The sequence below is a fragment of the Diabrotica virgifera genome, chromosome 8 (genome assembly GCF_917563875.1).
Source record: "Diabrotica virgifera virgifera chromosome 8, PGI_DIABVI_V3a".
Lineage (NCBI taxonomy): Eukaryota > Metazoa > Arthropoda > Insecta > Coleoptera > Chrysomelidae > Diabrotica > Diabrotica virgifera.
The window spans coordinates 147172208-147192176 of NC_065450.1; the positions used below are offsets into that span (position 1 = coordinate 147172208).

The 19969-nt window shown below is 33.9% G+C and overlaps 1 protein-coding gene across 1 annotated transcript in view; it reads left to right on the plus strand.

Moving 5' to 3' along the window:
* Window positions 1–19969, plus strand: part of LOC114345139 (uncharacterized) — a 149651-nt gene that overhangs the window by 13556 nt on the left and 116126 nt on the right. The gene's annotated exons all lie outside the window — the stretch shown is intronic.

Sequence of the window (19969 nt, forward strand, 5' to 3'; positions counted from 1 at the left end):
TATAATAATATATTATCATATATATTATAATAATAAGGCGTCTAGTATGCGTAATTACTTCCGGTCCTAATTAAAGGTAGATTTCGACAATTATCTGAACTTTCCTTTGTTCATTTCTTTCTATATTTCTTTGTTGAGAACTCCTTGGCATGTTTTACTAACTTCTCTATTCCTTTTGTTTGAGTTCGAATTTATTCGTTACGTGAGATAGTAATTGTGCTTTGGTAATTTTATATGTTACTCGTGTTTATTTGCTTTTGTATTATGTTTGCTGTTTGAATTTGTTTAGGCTCTTCCGGTTCATGTTATCGGGATAGCAGTAAATATTTTTTTGAGTTAGTGTTCTGTGAACATTATACTTATTTTAAGAACGTTTGATTGCGAAATGCTTTGTCCTAGACCGGCAAAGTGAAATCAAATAAGCAAACCACTAGCAATAACTAGTGCGTCTGTTATTATTAAAGTCCCGAATGAAAGATTTCGTGGCAATTTTTGAGTGTAGCTCATAAAGTCCCGGATGAGAGACTCCAAGGCACCTATGCGTATAGTCGAGTTTGTTAGAACTCGAGTTTGTTTGTTGTTAGTGGACGCACTATGACAAATATTTTTGTGTTGAGTTTGCTTGTGCTAATTTTGCGTTTGGTTTTGAGTCAATTCCAATGGAGTTGATTTTATTTTAGTTGAGTAGATATTATTAAAGTTATTTATAATAATATCTTATAATGTATTCAGACATATCTTGTCCTGATTACATTCCTTGTTTTTTCTGTGAGTTTCTCGATTGGAAATTTTCCGCCGTGGCTAACCCCACAAGATTTTTACGGAACTTTTGGCCAACTTGTTTTCTTTCCCTGTCATAAAATTTCGAGACTTTATTGCTTTGATCTTGCAGTCAAAATCTTAGCATTGCTTGACGCTTACCTAGTCACCGGTTGAGGGGACAACCATAACGAAGTTTGCCTACGTTACCTTGTTGGCTACTCGCCTTTGTTGAGCTGGAGCAACTTTGATTTTCGCGTCCAAAACTTCAACATTGGTATGTTCCACCTTCTTAGTTTGGCTAGAGCCATTTGTGTAGATATCTGCCATTGGTTGTTGTACCTGCGAGTCAACGAACCATACTTTGAGTCGACTTCGAGTTGAATGTTTAGTTTTATGTTAAGGATTTAAGCAACACTGTAGGTGTTTGCTGCCTTAGTCGTTTAGAATTAGAGTAGTCCTTGTATATATAGTTCCTAGTTTTTGTGTTTTATTTGCGTTTAGTTTATCATAGAGATAACCCTTTTTAGTTTGGTGTTTGAGTTTTATTGCTTATTAGCTTTTTCCGATTTGGTCACTTGTGTTCAAGCACCTCAAGTACCAAAATTTATTTTAGTGTGTCTAGATCATTACCAACTGTGTCAGGCTACTGCTTGATGGTCAGTCTTTTGTTTATGGTGCTTACTGCAGACTCCGATTGTAAACAGTGGTATTACACCACGGTTTAAATCGTGGGGGGAAGCTGTATAACGTTTAAGTTTTCCCAGTGTAGAATTTAATTCAGTTTTCATTGCTATATAGATTTTAACTTATTTCCCTGTAGACTTCAGAATCTCTAGTGCCGTGTTTTTCTTAGAAACACATGTGTACTATCGATAGAGTCGAACATTAGACTTTAATAGCTTTCTGGTGAATGATATGGGCCTTGCATCCCATAACTCGTCTTAAGTATTAGGTTCGCTAAGCCCTTTTACGAGTGGTAAGGAAATCTGTTCTTGAATATCTTTCACAGTTTCCCATAATTTTGATCGGTTAAAACCCCACCACAAACAAAGGACGCCAAAGGTTCATAAAAACCACAAATTCTCAAAATTCTGCATCATTTGTGAGTTGAGTTAATATAGTCATTATGTGAGATCAAGTTTGTTCGTGTATTGTGGGCCCCGCCGATTAGGCAGGTAAGATTATTAATGATTGTTTATTGGTATGTACAATAATTGTACAATTGCGTTTTCTATTTTTTTAAAGGGTCCACCTTTCACCTTCCACCTTCCACCTATGCATTATGTTGTCCAGCTGCTATTTTATGAACACTGTTAAATACTATTATTCTTTCGACTGTGTCGTAAAGTTGAATTTCTTCATGACCATCTTCCACACCTTGAGAGCCTGCCGGCTTACAAAGGGCCATCCTACCCTCTAACAGATGTTTTAAGTAAGTCACTCATCTTTTACTTATTGAAGAAATTAGTAGAGACGCCTTTGTTATGTCCAGGGCAAGGACAATTTTGTGTGCTTTCGTGAAATAAGTTCAATGACCTAAAGTTTTCGCCCAGTTTGTGATAGTGACATTCTGAAAAGTAGGTCATACTTTTAGTATGAAGTTGATGATTATCTTTTTATTTTTAAATGGGTGATCATTTAAACTATAAACATTTACATTATGTAGATATTTTTCTGAGTATTATTAGAGTGTTATTAAGTATTGTTAGATAGGTATAAATATAAACAAAGAGCTCTTTCTTTTTTTGTTGTAAGTGAACGGTAAAATTTCTAGTTTTTATTTAGAGTATGGATTTTTTATTGTTTCGAGTAACTACAGTTAATTTTTTTTTTGAGTTAATAATTAATAGTTATATTCGTTCACTTACATTCCATTTTTTTAGTATTACTGTGTTGGTGAATACACCAATTTATATGCAGTGATTGTTATTATGTCGCCAACTTTTGTCTTATAGATTAACGGTTTAGGTATTTTTTGGTTTCTTAATTTTGTTGTTGGCGATCTTATACTGCGTATACACTGTACGTATTGTGTAAATATTGAGATTTGGTAGAGTATTTTAATAAATGTTACATTGAAACTTACGATGTCGTATTTTATTTAATTTTTTTACAGCTCAAGATTAGTACATTGATGTCTTATCGTAGCATTCTTGCTAATTTGTTATTGTTGTGTTATGTTTCGTTAATTAATGTTCCTTTGAGTATTTTTTGGTCAAAATACCTGGCGCCCTATATTTTCGTTTGAGTATTAAGTATTTCGTTTCCTTAGAGTCCATGAGTCAAACCATCAGTCAATGTTATCTATTTATCTTTTGTCTATCGTCGTTCCATTAGCCCTATTCGCATACCATTATTTATTCATTTAACATCTTTCATTGTAACAGAAGCCCAACCCAAAGAACCGCGCCCACATCTCTTCCGACTGAGCAACGTGGTCTTTGTTTCGTCAATGTAAACGATTGGACCTTTCCATCTTCGGTCATTCCTTATTCCATCTAAGGATAATATCGTCCTGATCCTTCTGGTTCAGCCTTCATGACCTCTTGTCCATCTGATCGTTATACAATAAACAGATAAATTTATTAAGGCGTAAATGGAAATGTTTCGGGAACTTGAATTTATATTCCATAAACCGGGATATTCTTATAACAGGGATTCTAATAAGCAGGTTCGACTGTAGTTAGATTAAAATGGTATTTATAGAGTGATAAATTTTACATATGAATATTTGTGTGAAAATAATTTTGGGGGTTCACGTGCACATGTGCACTTATGGAGAGACCGCCGTTGCTTACATACAGAGTGAGTTTTATGTATGGAAACACTCAATTATCTCAAAAACCGCTTACACGATTTTTATAGTTTTTGGTAGGTATGGGTTTTCTAATGCGGCCGATATTATAGTGCTAATTACATTGTTGTCATATTTTCCTTTTTTCTGGAAATCTAATGAACTTTCTTATTTCAAATGGAGCACCCTGTATATTTTTTGTGTTTTGAAGTCCCTAAGAAATACTGATAATTTTTCATGTTACATTACCTATACCTAAATACCATAATTTCGGAGTTATTGCTACATTTATTAAAAAAAAAATTTAAACAAATTATAAAAATCAATTTTTTTGACCCGGGTAAACACTATTTTAGGTTGTTTGGATCATGGGGAACAAAAAAGATCTTTTATAATTTTTCTCTTAAATTAATCGTTTCCGAGTTATAAACAATTTAAAACTGAAAAAATCGAATAATCACGATTCTCAAGGTTCAAGAACACAAATAAATAATTTTATTTTTGAAACTGCGAAGCAGGGCCGCGCCGTCCATAAGGGCGGAGAGGGGCGGTGCCCCCCGGCGCCGAAGTAAAAAGGCGCCAACGGGTGCCGAAAAAAAAATTTGACAATACCGAAATTACCAGAAATATTAATAATATTTTATTATCTTGTGAACCTGGCCGCAGGACCTATTTTAAAACTTTAAACATAAATAGAATAAGAAGACATCATTGGAAGTCTCTTCTTCATGACCAAAAACAGGGAAAAAATTTACTTAATACTCTTTTAATGATGTAGATTGTAAATAAACATAATTACATAAAAAAAAATATCTTGTGAAATTGAAAATTTTACATATCGTAGGTAGATATAAAAATAGCAGTTATTACCTATTACTTTGATCCCCTAAGTGTACGAACGGTTATTTCAATCAAAGGCCAACGGAGCAAAATTAAAACTTCTTCTTCTTTAGTTTATTGGCCTCCACCTACTTGGGTATTTGGCCAGCTCATCGTCGCGGAATAAGGGAAAAATTTCTTATTCATTTTAACTATTTAGAATGGGAAATAAGCCACAATATTATTAAAAAATGATTTTTATTAACGTTTCGACGCCCAAATCGGGTGCCGTTGTCAAAATACAAAATACTATTAATATAAACAAAAATGTTGTTGCTTAGTAAAAAAATTCTTCTAATAATTTATTTAATTTGACTCATTTATATCGGCAATTCAGATACATATGATACATTTTAAAGTAGAAGACTTTAAAATGATATTGCCAATATTTATGAGTTGCGTTCCTGGGACGACTTTACTGAAAGATAGTTCATTCGATTACATGAAATCAACCCCAACTCAAGAATATCCGTCACAAAAAAATCATAGCATGTGATCTGTCTTTAAAAAGAAAACCACATGCAACGGTGACATTAAAATTCTCGCGTTAGAGATCTCATAGTAAATCACGAGGGAAAACCAGGAAAATCCTCGTGATACTATCCCGACATCGTAAGTATTTGGACTTACATTTAATTTACTTTCAAAATTAATACCAAATTCTGACTTTACTATAATTTTGTTTAAATTATAAATAATATCAATAATACATGGGTATATAAGTAATACTAAAATATAAAATATGTACTAACTCGACTATTGACTTATTTTATTTTATTTATATAAAACTTATTTCCCATTCTAAATAGTTAAAATTGTAAAAATGCCACAAGAAAATAGCTTCAGAACAACATTTCTTATTCACTTACAATTTGGAGTTAGTACATTGTACAATTTGATTCTTCTTCTTCTTCTTCTTTAGTTAACTGGCAATTTTGGTTGGTGTGGGAAAAACATGACAAGATAAAAAAAATTTCACGCTAGGGGTAACTGTCTATCAATAAACAATCTTCTTTTTCTTCTTTGATTTAGTAGAATTTTTGAGTTGGCATGGGACAAATACAACAACTAAACTTTTTTTCAACGACATTAAACTTTTTTCTCTCAGGGGCAACTGCCGACTACTACACAATCTTATTCTTCTACTTCTTTTTTAGTTTACTGGCAATTTTGAGTTGGCATGGGACAAATACAACAAAGACACAGACTTTTTGCTTTTAGGGGCAACTGCCGACCATTACACAATCTTATTCTTCTACTTTTTTTTGAGTTCACTTTCAATTTTGAGTTGGCATGGGACAAATATACAACAAAGACACAAACTTTCTGCTCTCAGGGGCAACTGCCGACCATTACACAATCTTATTCTTCTACTTTTTTTGAGTTTACTGGCAATTTTGAGTTGACATGGGACAAATACAACAAAGACACAAACTTTTTTTCTATCGGGGAAATTTTCTATCAAGGAAATATCAAATGAAAACAATTTGACGCATGTCAAAACTTTCAATGTGTTTTAAATGTATTCATTTTTTTTTTCGAATTCTTAGAAAACTAATAAATATTTTTCAAAATTTAAAGGCAGAATGAAAGAGAACATTATTACCGAGGGCCGCAAATCCCTGAAAATTTCTATAATGTTTATTTTAATAAGTTACAGGGGTGAAAATAAAAGGAAAAATTTAGTGTGATTTTTAATTGCAAATATTTCATTCAAAAGAAACTTTTTATTTTTTCTAAGGGACTTTCGGCCCTCGGTAATAAAGTAGTCTTTCATTCTGCATTTAAATTTTTCAAAAATACGTATTAGTTTTCTCAGGATTTGATAAAAATGAATACATTTAAGTCAAAGAAGAAAATGATATTGCGTCGACGTGTGCTTTTGCCATAGGGGAGTACCAGTCCTTCACGGGAGAAAAATATAGGTACTTACGTTAAAAATAAGTCAGGAAGTGGATAAACTGACGGATTATAAGTAACTATAAAGTTAAGTTGTTCTATAAAGTTTTTATATTACTTAAGTCAATATCTACCTTTCGAGTTATTTGCGAGTGAATATGTTCATTTTTCAACAAAAAAAAACACGTTTTTAAACAGCTTTTCGTCTTTCACCGTTTTTCACCGACAAATTACTCAAAAAGTAAGTATTTTAGCGAAAATATATTAGGAAAAATTTTATAAAAAAGGCATTTTCTTAAAAATGTCAATATATTTTTTTTTATTTAAAACCAATTTTTTAAAAAAATATGCACGTTTAAATGGTGAAACTTTCAGATCATATAAATATACATAATTAACTTTACCTTTCAAATATGCAAAGTGAAGTAAATTGTAAAACTGTAACAATTAATTTCATTTGGGAGGCTAATTAAGCGGAGATTTTTACTAAAAAAAACTTTTTTTACTTTTGCTACTGGAAACTTTTTGAAAAAACAAAAATAAAGGTTTTTCTAAAGACTTTAAAAAAGTTGTCATGACTTTTGCCCGAAAAGTGCTTCATTTTTTGGTTATTTCACGTTGAAATGCTTGATATCTAATTTGACGAATAAGAACCCACTTTACTGGAGCTACAACTCTTTCTCTACTAATTAGATCTACTGACTTCATGCGTGCACAAGTTTTTTTAAATTCTTTAATAAGCTCTATTTTGCTTAGAAATTTGTTTTCAATAAAATACACACTTTTTGTGTTATTTTCGAAAAACGGTCTAAAACCGTGGTTTTTATGTTGAAAAATGAACGCAACTCATGCTCATGCGCAACATACTCACTCGCAAATAAATAGAAAAATATTGACAGTAGAAAAAACTGTATATTATTATGGAACAAAAGTTGCTTAGAATTAGTCAGTTTATCCACTTTTGGACTTAATTTTAACGTATATTTTTCAACCCCGACGACGCAATATCAATTTTTTTCTTTGTTATGAAATCGGATAAACGAAGCAGATATCGACCACCAACGCGATGGAGTGACGATGTAAAGAGAACTGCCGGGAACTGGATAGTTGGTAGTTCAAGATAGGCAGACATGGAGAAACTTAGAGGAGACCTATGTTCAGCAGTGGACGATAACGGTTAGATTATGATGATGATGATGATACTTTCCTAACACATAAAAATAGTTTGTATTTATACCGTATAACGATCCACTAAGCTACAAAAAACTACTTAAAAAGGAAGGAGGAAAGGGGCGCCTAAAATTACTTGCCCCGGGGCGCTTGAAAGCCTTGGCGCGGCCCTGCTGCGAAGTACCCAAATTCAACCTCAAGCCTTATTTTATCAAATACCGATAAGTAATTTAAGATTGTTTGATGTTAAAACATTGTTATTTTAAATGTTAATGCAGCCCGATCGCCCGTCCTCTCATATGCACTTCATTAAAAATTAAAAATCAATGTTTTAGAATAAAAAGAGACAACAAATTTTACAGCAAGCTGTCAGAAAAAGAGTTGGGCTTGAATTTAGGTACTCTATAATTTCAAAAATTATATTTTTTACTTGTGTTTTAGAACCTTAAAAGTCGTCATTATTCGATTTTTTTCAGTTTTAAATTGTTGATTACTCGAAAACGATTAACTTTAGAGAAAAACTACAAAAGTCCCAATGACCTAAAGAACCTAAAATAATATCCACCTGGGCCAAGAAAATTGATTTTTATAATTTGTTTAAATTAAAAAAAAAAATTTAAAAATAAATGTAGCAGTAACTCCGAAATTATGGCATTTAGGTATAGGGAATATAACATGAAAAATAATCAGCATTTCTTAAGGACTTCAAAACGCAAAAAATATATAGGGTGTTCCATTTAAAATAAGAAAGTTCATTAGATTTGCAGAAAAACAGAAGATCTGACAGCAATGTAATTAGCACTATAATATCGAATGCATTAGAAAACCCCTACCTACCAAAATCTATAAAAATCGTGCAAGCCGTTTTCGAGATAATTGAGTGTTTCCATACATAAAACTCACTCTGTATATCGTGTTCCCAATATAAATCAGAATACAGTGGAATATTTATTTTGTATTCTTTATCATACACCTACGCTTATAAAAAGATTCCACTCACCACCGAGTTTTTGCGGTTTTCTCCAACACGACTATTTGTTTACCTTATCTCTTCCTAGCTGACCTCTGATTTCCTGTCCAGATACAAACGTACAATTCTGCTTTTGTGAAGGTTTTTAAAATTGCATTCATTTATTTATACAGTGCGCTGGAATAAGTGTTACCCCCTTATTAACTTATTTATTTTTAGCACATAATCAAAACACTTGAATAGGTCGATTTTTAAAATAATCATAGTATATTATAGCATCAATGTTTCGAATTTTACCCGATCCCTCTTCAGGTGACAGGTATAATTTTGATTTTTTTAAATGAGAAAGTACATCATGTGACACCTCATTATATATATATATATATATATATATATATATATGTATATATAATCAGGAGCCACTTATACCATCTAATGGTGTGTGGCAGTCACTATACCATCACTGTTATACAAATGTTCGCCATTCTTTTTTATTTTTTGCCATTCGTTTTGCTTGATTCCAAGTGGTTCCTCTTCTTACCAGCAGTTCCCCAACTGTTTTGTCCCAGGTATTTTAGGTCTTCCTCTCCTTGCCTTCTTCCATGTTTTGGCTTTCCATACTCTTCTAACCTGTCGTTGATCTTCCATACGTTGCAGATGTCCCCACCAACTTAGTTGTTTCTGTTCAATAAATGAGATCAAGGGTTGGATGTTTAACTCTTCCCGTATTACATTATTTCTAATTTTGTCTCTTCTTGTGACTCCTCTCACTCTTCTCAAATATTTTATTTCGGTGGCCTGTAATTTACTTTTCTGCCTATTTGTCAATACCCACGATTCGCAACCAAAAGTGAGGATTGGTCTGAATATCGTCTTGTATACATTCATCTTGGTTTTCCGTGAAATTTCTCTTTTTCTTATTAAACCCTTGTTCACTAAATAGTACGTTTTCATAGCTTTTTCTATTCTTGAATTGATTTCCATTTCTTCATCTCCTGAATCCTCTATCTTAGTGCTCAAATACTCAAACATGTCGACTTGTTCTAATTTTCTTCCCTCAATTGAAATGCTCATTTTTTGATCGTCTCCTATCTTCATTACTTTGGTTTTGTTTTTGTTGAGAATCATTCCATATATTTTTAGTGTTTCATTCCATATTTCCATATTACTTTGAAGGTCTTGTTCACTTTCTGCCACTACCATCACATCGTCCGCGAATGCTCCTTCCGAAATCATCACCATTTGTAAATTTTTGTACCCTACTTTTAATTTCTTCGCTTTGTTTGAACAGGCTGTGATGATTTCGTCCATAAATATATTGAATAATAGTGGACTGAGCCCTCCTCCTTGCTTCAGTCCTTCGCTGGTTACAAAGATATCCGAGATGTTGTTTCTCCAAATGACACTATTCTTGTTGTTCTTATACAAGCTCTTAATCACAGTTAATGTTTTGTCCTCTACACCTTTTTTCTTCAGTATTTCCCACAATGTCACACAACTCTTCACCTTATCAAAAGCCTTCTCCAAATCTATAAATGCCAGTGACGCTGTTTGGTTTGCTTGGTTAACTTTTTCTATTATTTGTTTCAGTGTGAATACGTGGTCCTGGGTGCTTCTTCCTTTTCGGAATCCACTTTGCGCTTCATGCAGCGAACTTTCAATTTTCTTAGACAGTCGCCTCTCAATTATTTTTTCGAAGGCTTTCATAGACGTGCATAGTAAGGAGATTCCTCTATAATTACTGCAACATTTCTTGTCTCCTTTTTTGTAAATGGGCAAAATCAGCGCCATTTCCCAATTTTTCGGGATCGTCTCTGTCTTCCATATTTCATTAAAATCCATCCATCGTTCGTTATTTTATCGAACCCAGGTGCTTTTCCTTTTTTTAGCCATATAATAGCATCCTCTAACTCTTCTAATTTTATCTCATCTGTTTCTCCCTGTTGTAGTATGTTTCCTACTTCCTCCTCCGCTGTATCTGTATGCGTTGCTTCCAGTAGTTCTTGAAAATATTCTTTCCATCTGCTCATTATTTCTTTGTTTTCGTTTAACACTTTTCCTTCTGAATCTTTAATATATGTATTTGTTTCTTTTTTGTCCTGCCTGAATGATTTAAGGATTTTATAAAACAGTTTTTGGTTTTCTTTGCTATTTTGTTCCATTTTCTCTCCAAATTCTGCCCAACTTACTTTTTTTGCCTCTGCAACTAGTTCCTTTGCTTTTTTCCTTTGTTTCTGGTACTCCATTCGTTTCTGGACACCTCATTTAAAAGCTTTTGAAATACTGATTACAAAAATGTATAATACTTTAATACTTTTTGAACGCAGAATGAAAGATTACATTATTACCGAGGGCTGACAGTCCCTTAGAATAAACAAAAGTTTCTTTTTAATGATATATTTGAAATTGAAAATCATACTAAATTTTCTCTTTTTTTCACCCCTGTGACTTAATAAAATAAACATTATAGGAGTTCTCAGGGACTTTTTACCATCGAGAATACTGTAATATGTCATTCTGTGTTTAAATTTTTCAAAAATATTTATTAGTTTTTTCAGGAATCGAAAAAAATTATTGCATTTAGAAATAACTCGACTGAAATTTTGCGCCTACGCTCTCAAACAAGATTAAAGTATTATACATTTTTGTAATCAGTATTTCAAAAGCTTTTAAATGAGTTGTTACATGATGTAGTTTCCGATTTAAAAAAAATCAAAGTTACGCCAGTCACCTGAAGAGGGATCGCGTAAAGTTCGAAACATTGATGCGATAATATATTATTATTATTTTAAAAATCGACCTGTCCGAGCGTTTTACTTATGTGCTAAAAATAAATAAGTTAATAAGGGGGAGTAACACTTATTCCAGCGCACTGTATATACAGGGTGTAACGAAAATACAGGTCATAAATTAAATCACATATTCTGAGACCAAAAATAGTTCGAATGAACCTAATTTACCTTAGTACAAATATGCACATAAAAAAAGTTACAGCCCTTTGAAGTTACAAAATGAAAATCGATTTTTTCGAATATATCGAAAACTATTAGAGATTTTTTATTGAAAATGGACATGTGGCATTCTTATGGCAGGAACATCTTAAAAAAGAATTACAGTGAAATTTGTGCACCCCATAAAAATTTTATGGGGGTTTTGTTCCCTTAAACCCCCCCAAACTTTTGTGTACGTTCCAATTAAATTATTATCGTGGAACCGTCAGTTAAAATCAATATTTCTAAAACTTTTTTGCCTCTTAGTATTTTTTCGATAAGGCAGTTTTTATCGAGTTGCGGCTTCTTTTTTAATATGTTTACATAAAAATTTTATGGGGGTTTTGTTCCTTTAAACCCCCCAAATGTTTGTGTATGTTCCAATTAAACTTTTACTGCGGTACCATTAGTTAAACACAGTGTTTTTAGAACTTTTTTGCCTCGTTGTATTTTTTCGAGAAGGCACTTTTTATCGAGATTTATTTCTTTTTTAATATGGTTCAAAATATACCTAAAAATGTATCTCAGAAAAATAAATTTTTATATTATTACCAAGTCTCCATAATCGTACTTTGCCATATACAAAAATATGTGGTGGATTTGACAATTATTCAAAACATCTCGATAAAAACTGACTTTCCGAAAAAGTACAAAGAGGCAAAAAAGTTTTTAAAATATTGTGTTTAACTAATGGTACTACAATAATAATTAAATTGGAAGGTACACAAAAGTTTGGGGGGGTTTAAAGGACCAAAACCTCCATAAAATTTTTATGGGGTGTCCAAATTTCACTATAGATTTTTCTTAGGATACTACCACCATAAGAATGACACACGTCTATTTTCAATAAAAGATCTCTAATAGTTTTCGACATATTGGAAAAAATCGATTTTCATTTTGTAACTTCAAAGGGCTGTAACTTTTTTTATGTGCACATTTGTACTAAGGTAAGTTAGGTTTAATAGAACTATTTTTGGTCCCAAAATATGTGATTAAATTTATGACCTGTATTTTTGTTACACCCTGTATAGTCAGAATTATTCTTACTATTTCTCATTAGCTAATATCTATTATGAAAGATAACATAATCAAGGCAACAACATATTCACTTGGAGAGAGGAAACTAACGAATAGTAACATATCAAAAAAGAAAACTTCATGGTTTAAAGAGAAAGTGAAGATAAAATGTGAAGAAAAGAAGAAAGCCTTCTTGCAATACAGATCCAAACACACAATTATTATGATAAGATTGATCCAAAAGATGGCATAACCCAGACATCCAAAGTGAAAGTTATCTTCCAACACTAAATTGTTCTATATGGTCCACATAATGTTCAGAAAAAAGTCACACCATTTTGAGCGTCCGGTTTGGGGGGGAAAGGGGGGAGAAATCGGTAAATTCGTAGTTTTTTGCGTTTTTCGTCAATATTTCTAAAACTATGCGCTTAAGCATGAACAACCTTCTATACAAAAATATTCTACATAAAATTTAAAACAAAAAAGGTCCGATACATAATTGTTATAAAAACAACGGTTCTAGAGTTACGGAGGGTGAAAAGTGGAGGTTTTCGATACTTTTTATATTTTATGGGCAATTGATGATGATTTTGGGTGGTGAGGTTGACGTTTCTTCAAGGGCTTATCACTAACATACCATCGGCTACCGAAATAGCAAATTTGATTTATAAAACCCAATCCTGTCAAAGAAAATCAGTAGGAAATTGCCCAAAAAATATAAAAAGTATCGAAAACCTCCACTATTCACCCTCCGTAACTCTGGAACCGTTGATTTTATAACAATTATGTATAGGACCTTTTTTGTTTTAAATTTTATGTGAGAAACCCAAGGACGCACAACCTAAATGTGTCCATTGTGGAGAAGGGTATCCGGCTAACTATAGAGGATGTATCGTGGCAAAGGAAATACAAAAATAAAAGATAAATATAACATGAAACAGACCTTACCCAGACAACCGCAAAGAATGCATCCAAAACCTGTAGAAAATCCAAAACAAGAAGAACACAAAACAAAAACTTATAGCATGGTAGCAGCTGGTAAAAGTAACGAAGAAAACTATAGTAGTCAAAAAGATCTGAAAATAGAACAAACACTACAGAAAATACTAGAGAGATTAACTAACCTGGACGACCGTATAACCAGAATAGAATATAGCACCAAAGGAGCTATACCTAAAACACTTGGTAAGGGAGGGTAGTTTACGAATAGTAGAATGGAATGCAAATGGCATCTTGAAACATTAGCAAGAGCTACAAGCCATAGTAGGTATAGAGAAAAAGACATATGCCTCATTTCTGAAACCTATTTTACGAATGAGTCATATATTAGATTTAGGGGTTATAAAACTTATCATACTACTCACCCTGATAATGCAGCCAAAGGAGTGCAGTAATAATCAAAGAAAATATTATGCACTATCAGGAAATGGGATATAGAACTCAAGAATTTCATTCCACATCAGTAAAAATTAAATGTAAAAACTATGAGGTAATTGCCACAGCGGTTTACTGTCCGCCAAGACATGCCATCAACAAAAATCAATATGTAGATTTCCTGACCAGTCAAGGACATAGATTTATCCTTGGAGGAGACTTCAATGCAAAACATACGCATTGGGGGTCACGACTGACTACCACCAAAGGGAAAGAATTTTTGGAAGCAATGAAATACATAAAATGCGACGCACTATCAACGGTAAAGCCAACATACTGGCCTAATGACACAAATAAAATCCCAGACCTTATCGACTTCTTTGTAGTCAGAAATATTTCAACAATTTACATAGAGATAGAAGAGGCATTGGATATAAACTCGGACCATTCTCCAATTATTCTCACACTCAGTGACACTGTTATCAAAAAAGAAAGACCTCCCAGACTTGTTAGCAAAAATACTGACTGGAAAAGTGTCCAGTTATACCTTGAAGAGAAGATTAACCTCACAGTTCCATTAAGAACCGTTGAACAACTAGAGGCAGAAGTAGAACTACTCAATAAAAATGTACAAGCTGCTTGGAACAACAGCAAGAACAGTGTCGAAAGAATAAAAGGAAATAACTACCCAAAAGAAATCGGAGAAATGATAACCGAAAAAAGAAAACTGAGACGCAAGTGGCATCGGTCTAAAGCACCAGTTGATAAAACTAGATTAAATAATGCCACACAAAAATTAAAAAGACAAATTCAAAAAATTAAAAAAGAATCGGTTAGCGTCTACTTAAATGAACTATCAAATGATAGCGCTACTGATTTATTACTCATTGTGGAAGGCTACCAAACGATTAAAAAGGCCAATCTTACAGAATCGACCAATTAGAAATACTAACGGTAGCTGGGCAAGAAGCAATATACAAAAGGCCAACAGGTTTGCTGATCACCTAGAAAATACTCTTCAACCAAATGAAGAACAAGAAATAATTAACTGGGAGCTCTCTGATCAAGATGAAATGGAGATTAGCCATGTAACTCCAAAAGAAGTATATTTGGAAATAAAAGAAAATAAATCCAAACAAAGCTCCTGGATTTGATCTGATTACTGGGGAAGTGTTAAAGCAACTTCCAAGGAAAGCTATAATAAAATTAACACATCTTATAAATGCTTCCTTTAGGCTCAGGTACGTACCAAAGATATGGAAGGTGGCAGAAATTATAATGACACTAAAACCAGGAAAACTTCCACAAGAAGCTTCTTCATATAGGCCTATTCACTGTTACCTGCCATGTCTAAATTATATGAAAAGCTACTCTTGAAGAGACTAAAACCGATTATAGAGGAAAAAAATCCAATTCCTAATCATCAGTTTGGGTTTAGAGAAAGCCACTCAACGATAGATCAGGTGCATAGAATAACAGATATAGTAGAAAAAGCTTTAGAAGAAGGAAAAGTCTGTTCTGCAATTTTTCTCGATGTAGCGAAGGCTTTTGACAAAGTGTGGCATGACGGATTATATGACAAAATGAGATGCTACTTACCAAAACAATATTCTGAACTACTAGAATCGTATATATCCGACAGATACTTTCGAGTTAAAAATGAGGAAGCATATTCAGAATTAAGAGAAATTAAACCTGGAGTTCCACAAGGAAGTGTCCTGGGGCCAGTGCTATACCTGCTCTATACCAGTGATATTCCATCATTAGAACCTAACACAATTGCGACATTTGCAGACGACACATGTATTCTAGCAGTCGGACAAAACCACGAGGAAGCAGCAACCATGCTACAGAATTCTGTTGAACAAATTAACATCTGGACCAGGCGATGGCGTATCAAATTATATGAAACAAAATCTGTTCATGTCGATTTTACTAACAAAAGAGAACAACGTATCCCAGTTAGTATAAATAAAACATATAATGGACTCATTAAACATCTAAGATCTAACAACATCACTAGAAAAACCAAATGCAAAATATACAAATCCCTGATAAAACCGGTCCTTATATATGGATCAGAGACATGGACACTGTCGAAAAGCGATGAGAACTTATTAGACACGTTTGAACGAAAAATCCTTAGACAAATATATAAGGGGGTGAAAGAAAATGACGTATTTTTTTATGTAATTATGTTTATTTACAATCTACATCATTAAAAGAGTGTTAAGTAAATTTTTTCCATGTTTTTTGGTCATGAAGAAGAGACTTCTAATGATGTCTCATCTTATTCTATTTATGTTTAAAGTTTTAAAATAGGTCCTGAGGCCAGGTTCTATCTAGTCTCCTTGTGACAGGGCCGTTATGAAATAATTCTCTTACTAATTCGTTGTCATGGTGAATGGTACGCTCGTTTTGTGATTCCGATGCTCGATGGATTTCTTCTCCAACGAAAGGTATATTTAAGTCTTCGTGAAGTGTTTGATTAGTTACATACCAGGGTGCATTCACTATTGATCTTAGAACTTTCGACTGAAATCTTTGAAGGATATTCAGTGATGTTGACTTTGCACAGCCCCAGAGGTGTAGTCCGTAGTACCAAATAGGTTTGATTATTGCTTTATACAGAAGAATTTTGTTTTGGATGTTGAGTTTTGATCTGCGTCCAAGGAACCAATACATTTGCCGAAATTTCAAGTCTAGTTGTCTTCTTTTAGTCTGTATATGTTTTTTCCAAGTAAGACGTTGGTCAAGATGGAGGCCAAGGTATTTAGCTTCTGTTACTGTTGGTATTCGTACATTTTCCATTCTTACAGGTGTGCATGTGTTGTGGCGGTTTGTAAACGTTATTTGAGATGATTTTGTTTTATTTACTTTAGTTCGCCATTTTGTGTACCATTCACTGAGTATGTCCAGATGGTGTTGCAGGTCTTGTGAGGCTTGTATGTGATCTTCATTTACTGCTAGTATTGCTACGTCATCAGCAAAGGAGGCGATCGTAGTATTAGGAGACTCTGGTATATCGGCTGTGTAGAGTGAGAAAAGCAGCGGCCCGAGAACACTACCTTGCGGAACTCCGGAGTTAATAGGACAGAAGCTGGATTGTTGGTCTTTGAATTTTACTGACAAATATCTATTTGATAAGTAGGATTTGTTTAGGAGGAAATAGTTACTAGATAGTGCTAATTTTACTTTGTAAAGCAGTCATCTGTGCCAAACTTTGTCAAACGCTTGTGAGATATCTAGGAATACAGCGTTGCAGTATTTCTTTTCTTCCAGAGTTTTTGATATTTCATTTACTATTCGATGGACTTGTTGTGTAGTAGAGTGATTTTCCCGAAAACCAAACTGATGTTCTGGTAGTAATGTTAGGAATTCATGATCTGCGTATATTCTTTGTAGCAGCAATCTTTCAAAAACTTTGCTAACGATTGGGAGTAGGCTGATGGGTCGATAAGATGTTACTTCATTGGGAGCTATGCCTGGCTTAAGGATCATTATAATTTCTGCAAATGTCCATATTTTTGGAAAGTATGATAAACTTAGCATGCGATTAAATATTACTGTTAGCATAATAATGGCCTTACGAGGAAGTTGTTTTAGTACTTGTGCCGAGATTAAGTCATAACCTGGAGCTTTTCGTGAGTTGAGTTTGATTATTTCTTTCTTGACTTCTATAGGAGTAAAACTTTTGATTGGAAGGGACATTTGACATGCTGCGCTAATTAGTTCTTCCACTTCTTCATCAAGGTCTGGTGGCTCGGTTTGAAATACACTCGTAAGATGTTCAGCAAAGACGTCCGCTTTTTCTTTGTTGGAACGAGCCCATTCGCCATTTGGTTTATGGAGGGGAGGAATAGTTGTCTATGGTTTCTTGAGTTTCTTAGTCGCCTTCCATAGCGTCTGATCATTTGCTGTAAGGTTTGTAATGTAATGTTCGAAGATTTCGTTGTTTGCAGCTTTGATGGCTACTCCAAGTTGTCTACGTAGTCTATTGTATATATGTTGATCTATGTTGTTTCTAGATCTTTGCCAGTTTCTTCTCGCACGACGTTTTTCAGCAATGAGTTGCCGAATGTGTAGGGGAATATTTGTTGTATGTGTCGGTCTGCGTTCAGTTCGTGGTGCAGATTGCCATGCCGCTTCTTGCACAAGGATGGTGAAATATTGAGCTGCTGTATCTATCTCGTGTGGAGATTTGATTCGCAAATTAAGATTAATGTTTTCTTCTAGGTAGTATTGAAAATCTGCCCAGTTGGTGTTTTTTGACGCTAGTCGAGGAGGGGCTGTGTTGGTTATAACTGTGGTACTCTTGTTCATAATAACTGGTGTATGATCAGATGAGAGGTCATAGCTGGATTCTATTAGACAGTTGTTTCTGGATTCTCCTTTGCTTATGTAAAAGTCTAGCACATCTGGAAGTTTTCTGGGGTCACTTGGCCAGTAAGTAGGGATTCCGTTGGTGTGGCAATCGTAGTTGTTGTCGGTCATTGCTTTTAAAAGTTGACGACCTTTTGTTGTTATGAGTCTTGAGCCCCAATGTGTGTGTTTCGCATTCCAATCTCCCCCGGCTACAAATTAACTGCCAAGTAATTGAAAGAAGGCTTTGTATTCATCTGTGGAGATTGCATGACGAGGTGGGCTGTAGATTGCAGATATGTTAAAGTGCCATGGCGTTGCATTCACCTGAACAATTGCTGCTTGAATTTTTTCTGTTGCATATTTTGGCAATTCATGATGTGATATACAGCTTCGTATGATTATGGTCGAGCCACCATGAGCAGTACCGTCGGGGTGAGATGTACTATATGTAGTATAGAGCGGAATATTGAACATAGTTAGATCAGTAAAGTGGGTTTCTGAAACAAGCAGTACATCAATTTTATTCTGGTTTAAGAAAGTGATTACTTCCTGCTTATGGTTTAGCAGGCCATTAGCGTTCCATGTGGCAATTCTAAGTATGTTTAACATTAACAATCCCTTCGGTTAATGACTTGTGTGAGTAAGTTTAATATCATACTATTTTGACTCATGAGTTGTGAGAACATGTTTTTGAACTCGTTAGGGAATGTTATTAGTTGTAGTTCTATGTTAGTTTTAGGTTCTTGGTCGCGGTTGATTTGCTTTGCTGTCACATTTGCATATGTTCTATGATGAATTTGTAGAGTAGTGTTTAGGTGATTTGTTTCATTACTTACATGTGGGTTGTTAAATGTTGTTCTTTGGGGCTGTTGGTTTCCTCTTTTTGGCATATATCTGTTTTCTACTAGTTCCATGTAGACAACACAGCCCTTATAGTTAGCAGGGTGATCTTGTTTGCATAGTGCACACTTAGCCAGAGTGTTTCTAGGTTTTTTACAAGATTTTGTATCATGTTGTTCTCCACATTTGACGCAGTATTGTGGTTTAGTGCAATATGTTTTACTGTGACCGTAAGCTTGACAACGCATGCATTGGATGATTGAGTTTCTCTTCTTTGGTGCTTCCACTGCTATTTTGGTGTGACATAAGAATTCTAGATTAAATATGTCTTTGTTTTTACTCTTGGGTTCAAGGTCTATAAAAAATAAGGATAAGGGTTCTTTTGTTTGTTTGTGTCGGACGTTGGTTATATTGCGAACTTTATGGCCGGCATTTTCTAACTCCTTTGTTATATCTGTTGTGGGTATAGAGTGATGGATATGTCTTATTACCACTCTGTAGGCACGTTCTTCCTTTATTTGGTAAGTGTTGTGAACGATGTTTTCGTCTCGTAAATGTCTTACCAGTTCACGATAGGTATCTGTTGTATGTGTTATAAATTTGATTGTGTCGTTTGGCAGGGTTCTGGTATAGTAGGTTTCTTTTTGTATAATTTGTGCAAAGCTATCGAGCATATCTTTAAAGTTTTTGACACCATATATGAATATTGGAGGTGGTCTTGGTACCGGTACCTTCTGTTTTTTTTCTATTTCAGTGTGTTTAGTGTTCTCGTCGTTTGATAATGCACTGTATCGATTTTGTATTTTTGTTGGTGGTGAATTGGAAGAATTAGAATCATTATTTTTAAATTTACGTTTTTTGACTACTTGCCATGAGTTCTTATTTTGGGCTTCTTTGTCTTCGTCTTCG